The sequence below is a fragment of the Arachis ipaensis genome, chromosome B5, assembly GCF_059453495.1.
Source record: "Arachis ipaensis isolate K30076 ecotype BB chromosome B5, ASM5945349v1, whole genome shotgun sequence".
NCBI lineage: Eukaryota > Viridiplantae > Streptophyta > Magnoliopsida > Fabales > Fabaceae > Arachis > Arachis ipaensis.
Window position 1 is genome coordinate 11,575,836 of NC_142440.1, and position 11,185 is coordinate 11,587,020.

The 11,185-nt window shown below is 36.9% G+C and overlaps 1 pseudogene; it reads left to right on the forward strand.

The window, feature by feature from the left end:
* Positions 1-2,823: 2,823 nt before the first annotated feature.
* Positions 2,824-8,560, forward strand: LOC107641692 (NAD(P)H dehydrogenase (quinone) FQR1 pseudogene; annotated as a pseudogene).
* Positions 8,561-11,185: the final 2,625 nt, after the last annotated feature.

Here is an 11,185-nt window from a genome sequence, read left to right on the forward strand (position 1 = left end):
AACAATCTCCGTGGGATTCGACCCTTACTCACGTAAGGTATTACTTGGACGACCCAGTGCACTTGCTGGTTAGTTATGCGAAGTTGTGAAGATATGTTTAGACCATGGTTCTGTGCATCCGTTTTTGGTGCCATCGCCAGGGAATCAATTTCGAACAATAATTCACAACCTGAGTAACAATTTCGCATACCAACCATATAAAGATCTTTGCAATTTAACTGAGTATAACCCCTATGAATATTCATTAAATGGTTTAGATATCTTTAATCCTTCAGGGACTTTCATATAGATATCACGATCTAATGATCCGTATAAATAGGCTGTTACCACATCCATTAAATGCATATGAAGTTTATGGTATGCAAATAAACTGACCAAATAACGTAATGTTATCGCATCCACTACAAGGGAATAGGTTTCTTCATAATCTAGCCGGGCCTTTGTGAAAAATCTTGTGCCACAAGCCGAGCTTTGTAGCGTACAACTTCATTTTTCTCATTTCGTTTTCTCACAAATACCCATCAGTATCCAACAGGTTTTACATCTTCTGGTGTATGGACTACAGGTCCAAAGACTTCACATTTTGCAAGTAAGTCTAACTCAGCCTTCATGGCTTCTTTCCATTTTGACCAATCATTTCTTTATCGACATTCTTCGACTGATCTTGGCTCAAGATCCTTACTTTCATGCATAATATTTAATGCCAAATTATATGCAAATATTTCATTGACAATTGTCTTATTTCGATCCCATTTCTCTCTTGTAAAGACATAATTTATCGAGATATCATCATTTTCATAATTTTTAGGTACCTGAACGTCTTCTGGCATTAAAACTACATCAGAGTTTTGGACAATTGTAGGTGTCTCTACTATGTCTTTTTCAATAGGAATAGTATTTACCTCTCTTCTTTTTCGAAGATTTTTGTCTTTGTAACCGACAGGCCTGCCACGCTTCTGGCGTGAATTTGCTTCGGTGGCAATTTATCCGACTGGAACATCAACTTGAATCAGAGCATTTTCAGCCGGTATATAGGATTTAGTAATCCTTTTCGTATCAGAAAATGCGTCAGACGATTCATTTGCTATTTTTTGCAAATGTATAATCTTTTGAACTTCTAGTTCACATTGCCCTGATCGAGGATCTAAATGCATCAAGGATAAGGATGGCAATTTTCCCTGGCGGGGCGGGTATCTGCGGGGATTTACCTGCCGGGGAGCAGATATGGAGAGTATTTTTTCCCCATGGGGGGCGGGGACGGGTACCTGTCTATTAAATGGAGCGGGGACAGGGGAAGAGGTACCCGCCCCGCGGGTACCTGTATAAGACCCACAAATATAAAATTACATAAATGCCCATATATATATATATGTTAAAGTTAATAACCCTAATGTTACCCTAGCAGCCTCACACTCACGCCCTCACTTCAGATTCACTCTCAGGCTCTCTCCTTCACCCAGCACCAGCAGCCTCACTTTGACCTAGCCACCTCCTTCTTCCTCTGCCTCCAGCTGCTGCTTCTCTTCTCTAACAACAGCGTCGCCACCGTCTTCCTTCTACATCGTCACCTCGCCAGCCACTCCAAGGTTCTCCACTACTTACAAGTCTCACCGTTGGTCACTGCCTCCCTCCCTCATTCACATCGCAAATCACCGCCGCCTCATCATCGCCGCCTCCTGCTCCTTGCTCGTTCATCATCATTGCAGCCTACTAATCGGTCTTCCTCATCTCTGCCTCCTCAAGCAGAATCGTCACCGCCACCAGCACAATCGTCACCGCCACCAGCACAATCGTCGTCGCCTCCAACAGCCTCTTCGCCGCTCATCGTCGCTGTCTCCCGAAGCCTCGTCGTCGCCGCATCAATAAGCCCCTTTCTCTTTGATTAGTTTCTTTCAAGTTTTTTGTTTCAACATTTGGGGTTTAGGGTTTGTTCAACGTTTCAAATTGTTTATCTTCTGTGTTTATATCTTTATTTCTGCAATTGTTGTTGAATTTTAATTTGAGAATTCATGATTTGTTCAATTGCTAATTTTCTGTAATTGAAATTGTTTGAAATTGTTAATCTTCTGAATTTTATTTCTGTTTGGACAATTGTTGTTAAATTTTTATTTGGAAATTTAGGATTTGTTCAATTGTTAACGTTCTGTGCTTGAAATTGTTAAGGTTCTGTGTTTGAGATTGTTAATTTGTAAAATCCGCGGATATCCGTGGATATCCAGGTCCCCGGCGGATACGGGGTCCCCGTCACCCGTGGCGGAGACGGGGCAGGGACGGGGGGCAGATTGTGGTGACGGGGGCGGGGGGCATGTCCCCGCCCCCATGGGGACCCGTTGCCATCCCTAATCAAGGATGATGCATTCCAATTAAGTTCCTTTTCAGGAAGCTTATTCTCTCCCCTTAATGTTAGAAATTTTGATTCATCAAAATGACAATCTGCAAACCGGGCTTTAAATACATCTCCACTTCTCCAGTTTGTATCTCAAGATACCTCACTATAGAGAGAGAATCATATCCAATATATATCCTAAATTTTCTTTGGGGTCCCATTTTGGTGCGAGAAGGTGGTGCAATGAAAACATATATCGCACACCCAAATATTCTTAAATGGGAAACATTTGACTGCTGGCCAGAAGCTAATTGCATAGGAGAGAACTGATGGTAACTCGTTGGCCTCAAATGAATAAGTGTTGCAGCATGTAAAATAGCATGCCCCCAATCCGAAGTTGGGAGATTTGTTCTCATAAATAAAGGTCTAGCAATTAATTGGAGGCATTTAATAAGTGATTCTGCTAACCCATTTTGTGTGTGAACATAAGCTACTAGATGTTCAACATTTATTCCATTAGCCATACAATAAGCATCAAAAGCTTGGGAAGTAAATTCACCAGTATTATCAAGACGAATTGCTTTGATTGGATTTTCTGGAAACTGTGCTTTTAATCGAATAATTTGAGCAAGTAATCTCGCAAACGTCAGGTTGCGAGAAGACAATAAGCACACATGTGACCATCTCGAAGATGCGTCTATTAGGACCATAAAATATCTAAAAGATCCACATGGTGGATGAATAGGTCCATATATATCGCCTTGAATCCTTTCTAGGAATTCCGGGGACTCAAATCTAATCTTTACTGGTGATGGCCTTAAAATTAACTTTCTCTGAGAACATGCAGCACAACGAAATTCACTAGATTTAAGAATCTTCTGGTTCTTTAGTGAATGTCCATGGGAGTTTTCAATAATTCTCCACATCATGGTTGTTCCCGAATGACCCAATCGGTCGTGCCAAATTATGAATTCATTTGCGCTGGTAAACTTCTGGTTTACAATGGCATGTGATTTAATTGCACTAATTATAGTATAATACAACCCAGATGAAAGTGGGTAAGTTTTCTAATATAACCTTTTTATTTGAATCATGGGTTGTGATATACAAATACTCATGATTTCCCTCATTCATTGTTTCAATATGATATCTATTTCGGCGAATATCTTTGAAACTCAACAAGTTCCTCAGAGACTTGGTAGATAATAGTGCATTATTTATTATGAATTTTGTTTCTCCAGGAAACAAAATTATAGCTCTTCCGGAGCTACCATTACATAAAAAAAATTCAAAAATAAATTCAAAAAATAGGTATTCAACTAGTGCTATATTTTTTGTAATCAACTCAAAAACCATTATCTCAAAAAGATTATCATATACTTAAAAATGTTTCATCAACTTTGAAAAACAAACAAAAAATTTAACTCGTTACCTATTTTGGCATATCAACTTCAGGCAGCGAGGCGCGGCCCGGCGAGGGAACGCAACGAAACCCACGAACGAATAACGTGGAGCAGAGCAGAGCAGACGGACGAATAGTACAGAGCAGACCAGAAGCGACGGAAGACCACCACCCGACGTACGCTTACATCTCCATGGACAATGACGCAGATGGACGATGACACCAACGAACGGAGGAGAAACGCCAAGAAGATGGAGTGCGTATTTGGCTTGGTGGGTAACGGGTTCACGATCGTGGTGGCGGACATGTCGGCGGTTCACAGCGTCCTTGTGCACAAGTCCAACGAAGACAAAGAAAGTTAGGGCTGGCAATGGATCTCTCATTTTGGGAACCAAGGGTTGTTTTGGTATTTTAAAAAATAAAGGTGTGTTTAATTAGTTATTCTAAACTAATTATGAGAATATTCGATTTTTAACAGAATATTCTGTCATCTCAAATGGTTTTGTCATGAAAGAGACTAAATTGAAAAAAATTTAACATCTAGGGACCCAATTGAAAAGAAAAAAGTATAGGGACCTAATTAAAAATTCGGTGAAACTATAGGGATCTGCACAGTAATTAAACCTTATCCTTAAAGACAAAATGGGAGTATATGCCGAGTAGTCTATCACGTTCCTATTCAAAACAAGCAACAACCAATCCGAGTATGATGCCTTTTAGCCGGTCTACAGCTGGCCAAAGAAATGAACATTCAGCACCTTAAAGTCTACTGCGATTCATTATTGATCGTCCAACAAGTAAATAGTAACTTTCAGGTAAGAGATCTCCTCTTAGAACAATATTTAAACATTGCAAAAAGCTTGATTCAAACTTTACAATATTTTGAGATCACTCATATAACTCGAAAAGATAACAATAAGCCAGATATTCTATCCAAATTAGCTACCTTTAGGACTTTAGACGCAACACCAACTTTATCACAACTAACGCTTGAGGAACCGAGCATATGTAGTATCCATGTTTTTGCTTTATCACATACAACAGATTGGAGAACACCCTACGTTGACTACTTGAGATCGGGAAAGATCCCAGCATCAGAAGAAAATCCAAAGCTGTTCAAGAAAAGGGCAAGTCATTTCACCTTAATTGGAGATGACCTATACAGGAGAGGATTCTCCAGAACATTGTTAAAATGCCTCAGAACCGATGAGTCTGACCTTGCAATGTCGAAAGTACATGTAGAAATTTGCGGAACATACATCGGAGGACGAAGTCTAGCCTCAAAGCTTCTACGAGCAGGCTACTTTTGGCCCTCACTCAAAAGCGACTGTATGAGAAAACTACAACACTGTGACAATTGCCAGAAATTTGCACCAACAATTCATACTCCTGCCGAGCTGTTGCATACGTCTGATATAGGATGGCCTTTTCACAGGTGGGGGCTCGACACTCTTGGACCCTTTTCAGTATCCAGAGGTCAGGTAAATTTTTTACTAGTTGCCATTGATTACTTTACAAAATGGATAGAGGCGCAACTGCTAGCCAAAATAACCTCGAACAAGGTACGATCTTCCATATGGAAATTTATCATATGTAGATATGAGTTACCACATGATATTGTCACTGACAATGGTAGGCAGTTCATTGATAAGAAGATAGCATCTTTCCTAAATAATCTAAATATTAAACATCATTTCTCCTCTATTGAGCACACACAAACTAATGGGCTTGCCGGGGCTGCTAACAAAATCATTTTGCAGGCCTTATAAAAAAAATTAGCAGACGCCAAAGGGCAATGGGCCAAGCTCATCCCTGAGATTTTGTGGAGCTATAACACCACACCACATTCAACAACAAAAGAAATACCTTTCCGACTAGTTTATGGAGCATAATTGTAATACCCTCACTATCAAAATGTCACACTTCTAGCTGCGTCATTCTGATAGTGAGAATATCATGACGACTCCCATATATTTAATAATAAGATATGAGTTTTTAACTTGAAACCGTATCGCTGTTTTCTTTGAAAAACCGGAAATACTTTTTATTTCAATCAAACTTGCATATATAATCCATTTCAAATCACAATTTCATAAGATAGATACATATACATACAAAACTTCTTATACAAGAAACTTACAAATATACATACATACATATCATTACAATTCCTATCCCTCTTACAAATATAGTAACAAAGGCGAGGAAAAACTATAACTGTATATACAATAATATAGAATATAATCGGATGTTAAAAAAACACTCCTTAATCAACTCAAAACACTTCATGAACCACTTCCATTAATCTACCCATAGCAACTCTAATCGTAACATATAATAACCAAAACTCAATCTTATAGCAATTAACGCCACAAAACCTTAGCGTAAGATAACAAAACAGCGACAAAAAGGGTTTCCGAAATGAAAATGCTTACCGTACTAAGAAGTAACAACTGAACCAAGTAGCAACAGCTCCGGAGGTGCCTCCGGTGGCCACAACAACTTCCCTGGTGGCCATACGCGACAGAAAACAACCACTGCAGTAGTTGGGAGGGCGGCGGCCATGGTGGCAGCTTCTAACAGCGATAGGAGCTCCTTCGACGGTGACGATCGAGGGCTCAACGACGACGGCGATCGGCATCTTTTTCTCCTATCTGGCGCGACATTCTTCTCCGTCTTTCCCCCTGTTTCGTGCGATGGCGGCGGCAGCTCGATGGAACGGTGGCGACAGATCAGTGGCGTGGTCTCCCTTCCCTTTGCTCGACAGATCGGCGGCGGCAGTAGCAGAATGCGGTGGCGGCGAGCTGGGCGCGACAATGGCGCAGTGGCGACATGACGACGACGCTCTTCCTCCCTCCTCTTCTCTGCTCTCTCGGATCTCTCTCTCTTCTCCCCTCCCCGATCGGTTTTTTCCTTTTCTCTCTTCCTTTTTTTTTTCTTTTTCTGTTTTTTCATGGGTGAGGGTTTTGGGGGGTGAGTGGCGACTGAGAAGAGAAATTAGGGTTAGAGTTGTGTATGTTGAGTTTTAGGGTTAGGGTTTGGATAGTTTAGGCAATTTTAATAAAATTTAGGGTAATAGAATAACTAAAAATCAATTTAAATCAAACAAATAACTATATATAAAAATATCATTTATTCATCAACTTACAATTTATTTTCAAATAGTATTTTAATTTAGTAATTAGAAATTATCAAATTAATTTTTTTAATTATAAAATAAAATTTAAAATTTTAATTATTCAAATTAAAATATATAAAATTTTTATTATTTTTAAATTATTAAAATTTTAAATTAAGAATAAAAAAATGTTCAATTAATATAAGAAAAAATATATGAAACCAAGAATAATCGGCCAATTTTTTAAACAACTTTATTTAATAATTAATTTTAAATTTTTTAAATTTAAATTTGAATAATTAAAAACTGATTAAATAAATCCTAATTAAAAAGGGTAGAAACTCTTCCTTTTCTCTCTCTCATTTTCATAGCCACGGACAGAAACTCTTTCCCCTCTTTTCCTCTCCCACTCCCACAGCCGCACCCTCCACACTCCTCTCCAATTGGCACAGCCACCACGACACCCAGAACCGCGCCATTAGGCGACACCTCACATCCGCCTCTCCTCCGTCGCGAAGGAAATCAGAAATAGCTCCGGAAGGAGCGCCACCGGCAACCACCGTTCAACAGCGCGGGCATCGTCCTCTCGCGCCGCAGCCACCTCCGCACACCACTCCTATCACGGCTTCCTCCACTGTCGCAGCAACCACCGACGACGCAGCAACCTCCGCCTTGACGTGTACCCCAGTCGATCAACCGCGTCTCCTCCCCAGCGACCTGGGTTTTTTTTCCTTCCCATCTTAGAACTTTAGTTTAACTTGTGTTTTTTATTATGAATGTTTTTTTTTATGTTTTTAATCGATATTGTTTTGAGAATTAAACTCTTATAGTGTTGGATATTTCTTTTTGAGATAATTTGTAGTTTCTTTTTAGTGTTACTCTTTCTTTGTACAGTTTATTTCTTTTTCACTTAGGGTTCTCCATGCCTTCTTTATTAGGTTTTAGTAATCAGGATTTAGTTTAGAATAATTCATTCTTCTAAATTTGATTAATTATTATGCATTTGTGAATGAAGGTGGATGTTGGGGATTAACTGAATACATTTAATCTTTGATTTAATAACTATTGATAGTGTTTACTTGGTTTCTATATTTTTTATAGGTTCTGAGATATTCTTGATTGAATAATGTGTCTTTGCTTATGGCTAAATGCACCACCAAAGAGTAATTTACCAATCATTGAACCTAATATGCTCAATAGAGCTGATGGCCTTATCTTTGGCTTTCCCACGTGGTTCGGAATGAAGGCTGCCTATTTCATGGATTTTCTTGACAAAACTAGACCTCTTTGATTGCAACAAGGCCTTGTAGGCAAGCCTATTGGACTCTTCTACAGCACCAGTTTGCAAGGCGATGGACAAGAAACAACACCGTAAGAAAACAAGCTTTGATATTTATCTTAACCCTGTTCCTTATTAGATATCACTATGTAGTATGTACTTATTAGTTGCTGATCAAACTTGTCATGATTTATGTATAGCCTTACTGCTATAACAATGCTGGCACATCAAGGAATGATATATGTTCTCATCGGATACACGTTCAGCCATTGCATGTTCAAGATGGAAAAAGTGAAAGGTGGTGGAAGCCCTTATGGAGCAGGGACTTATGCTAGTGATGGAACAAGACAGGTTTCTGAGATTGAATTGCTGCAAGCATTCCACCAGGAGAATATTCTTGCCACCATCACCAAGAAGCTCAAAGATGCTGCATAAAGCATATAATATTTTTGTCTCAGTGAAAGAAACACTATACCATCACAATGATCGAAGGATTTTGGCAATTTTTTCTTTTCAAGGTAATATTGATTTGGATGGAGTTCTATTCTAGTACTTCTTGTCATCTTTTGTATTCTGTGTTTATCAAGCACACAAATAGATTAAAGTTTTATTTTAGTCCTTTAAACTTTATGAATTAGTCACTTGTCATGGATGAGGTTGAGGATGAGGACTTTATATTTACTTTGGAGACAGTTATAGCCAAATTTGGGAAAGAAATGGCACTATATGCATTGGGCTGCTTCTATAAATATTTACTATATTCAAATATTAGATTATTTTAGGTTGAATAATAATTGTGTCTTTTATTTTTAAAAGTAGATGTTTTTTTGTATATGATTGTTGATGTTTCTTTGTTTTTATAATTGTCATTAGATGGCTGTTTCTTTGTTTTTTAGATAGAATTTCTTTGCTTATGGCTGCATATGTGTCTTTGCTTGTGGTTGGAGATGGATGATTGCAGAAAGTCTACTTTAAAATGATTGATAAATTTGAACTGATTGAAAAGGAATTTGAAACAGTTGATGAATTGGATGAAGTGAAAGAGACGTGATCCAAGTGTAGCAACTAGAAAGTTATTCTTTGTTTAGCTAGTTGTATAGTAATGATATACCCATTTTCTAAACAATGTAACTTCACTCCCTCTAACAAAATATAAAGTTTACTAAACGATGTAACTTCACTTTCTAGGGGCATCCTGAAGAGGCGAAAGCAATATGCAAAAATCTACGTCAGATGTTTCTTTTGTTAAACAAATAGATGTTTTTTTTATACTAAATGGATTATTCTTTTTGTATTACTTTTGGTCATGATGAATTCTTGTATCGACAGTGTTGCAAATTGTATGGATAAGTTGAATGAATATCATGATTCCTTTCATTGCATTTTAGCATGATGACAAATTTATAGTTACTTATGTAGAATAAGCTTTTTTTATTTTTCATTACCATGGCTTCTGATAAAGTAACATCTATTTAGTATGAAAAAGGAACATCCTGATGCTTAACAGAAGTAACATCCACTTAGATCTTTGCAAAAATAATTAGGTACCTAACAGAAGTTACTTGTATTTATTCTTTACTACAAAGATGATTCAATTGATAGTGAATACAAGTATCATAAAAGAAAAAAAATTTTTTTTGTCTTTATCCTAATGCTTGTTTAACAAAATTTAAAGAAGGAAAAAAAAAGATTAAAAAAAAGAACAACAACAGTATCTGGTTATTTGCTTTTTCAAGAGCAATCAAAGTGTTTTGACAGTTTTTCTTTTACCCACTATTTGCTTTATGCGATTATTATACTTGAACTTTGGACTCCAGAGTCCACATACACAACATACTATTTGGTACTATTTAGTGATGAACTTATTAGACAAGTATTACTTCCATGATTAAATTTATTATCTAGTGGTCAGGGTGTATGCAAAAAATGAATAGCCATCTATGCCTATTATATATTAACTATAAAAATGCTCATAAGTCACAACAATTGAATCAATAAGTACAATATATGTTCAATTACATCAAAGTTAGTTTCCACCTAAAATGATGATTCATTTCAAAGAATCATCCATTTAGTATAAAAAGAATCATCCATTTGTTTAACATAAGAAACATCTGATGTAGATTTTTGTATAGAGGAATGCTAGGGGCCAGCAATTTTAGTGTTTTGTAACCATCAATTGGTCATCAATAGTGTTTTTAATGGTGTGAGATTACATCTAATGGTGGGAGATCACTCACTTTTGTTTTGATGGTTAAGTGCTGGCCAAAAAACACAAAAGTTGCTGGCCCCCTAGACTTTTCCTTTTGTATATTGCACTCGCCTCTTCAGGATGCCCCTGCAAAGTGAAAGCAAAACAAAGCATTTATGGTCAACGTGTATGCAATAGATTAATAGCCATCTAGTCTATTATATATTAACTATAAAAATATTCATAAGTCACAACAATTGAATCAATAAGTACAATATGGATTCAATTACTTCAAAGTTAATTCCCTTCTTAAATGATGATTCCTTTTAAAAGAATCATTCATATAGGTATAAAAAAGAAGCATATATTTGTTTAACAAAAAAAATACGTGACGTAAATTTTTGCATAAACATTCAAGTTGCCTACAAAAAGAAAGATATTAAGCCATATGAAACCATCTTAGATTTTCTCCCCTGCCTCAAAAATGAAAAGCCAAATCTTTGTCCTACTTTTAACATTCATATTTTTTTTACCATATTTTTGCACTCGAAGAATTTATAGTGGTGTAAACGCTAGCTTCAATGTTGTTGACTATAGTGCTTTAGAAAATGGTCAAACTGATGATTCACAAGTATATGTTTTTAATTTATATGTTAATATATAAATAATATTATTTGAACCTTTTGCTTTTTTTTTTAATTTCATTCTTGTTTTATCTTTTTTCTTCATATAATTCTAATTAAATGGCAATGTTTGAAGGCATTTTTGAAAGTATGGTAACAAGTGTGTGGAGCAACTCAAGAAATTCCAACACTCATTGTAAACTTAGTCCATTACTTGGCATGTTAACAACAAATCATTTCTATCAC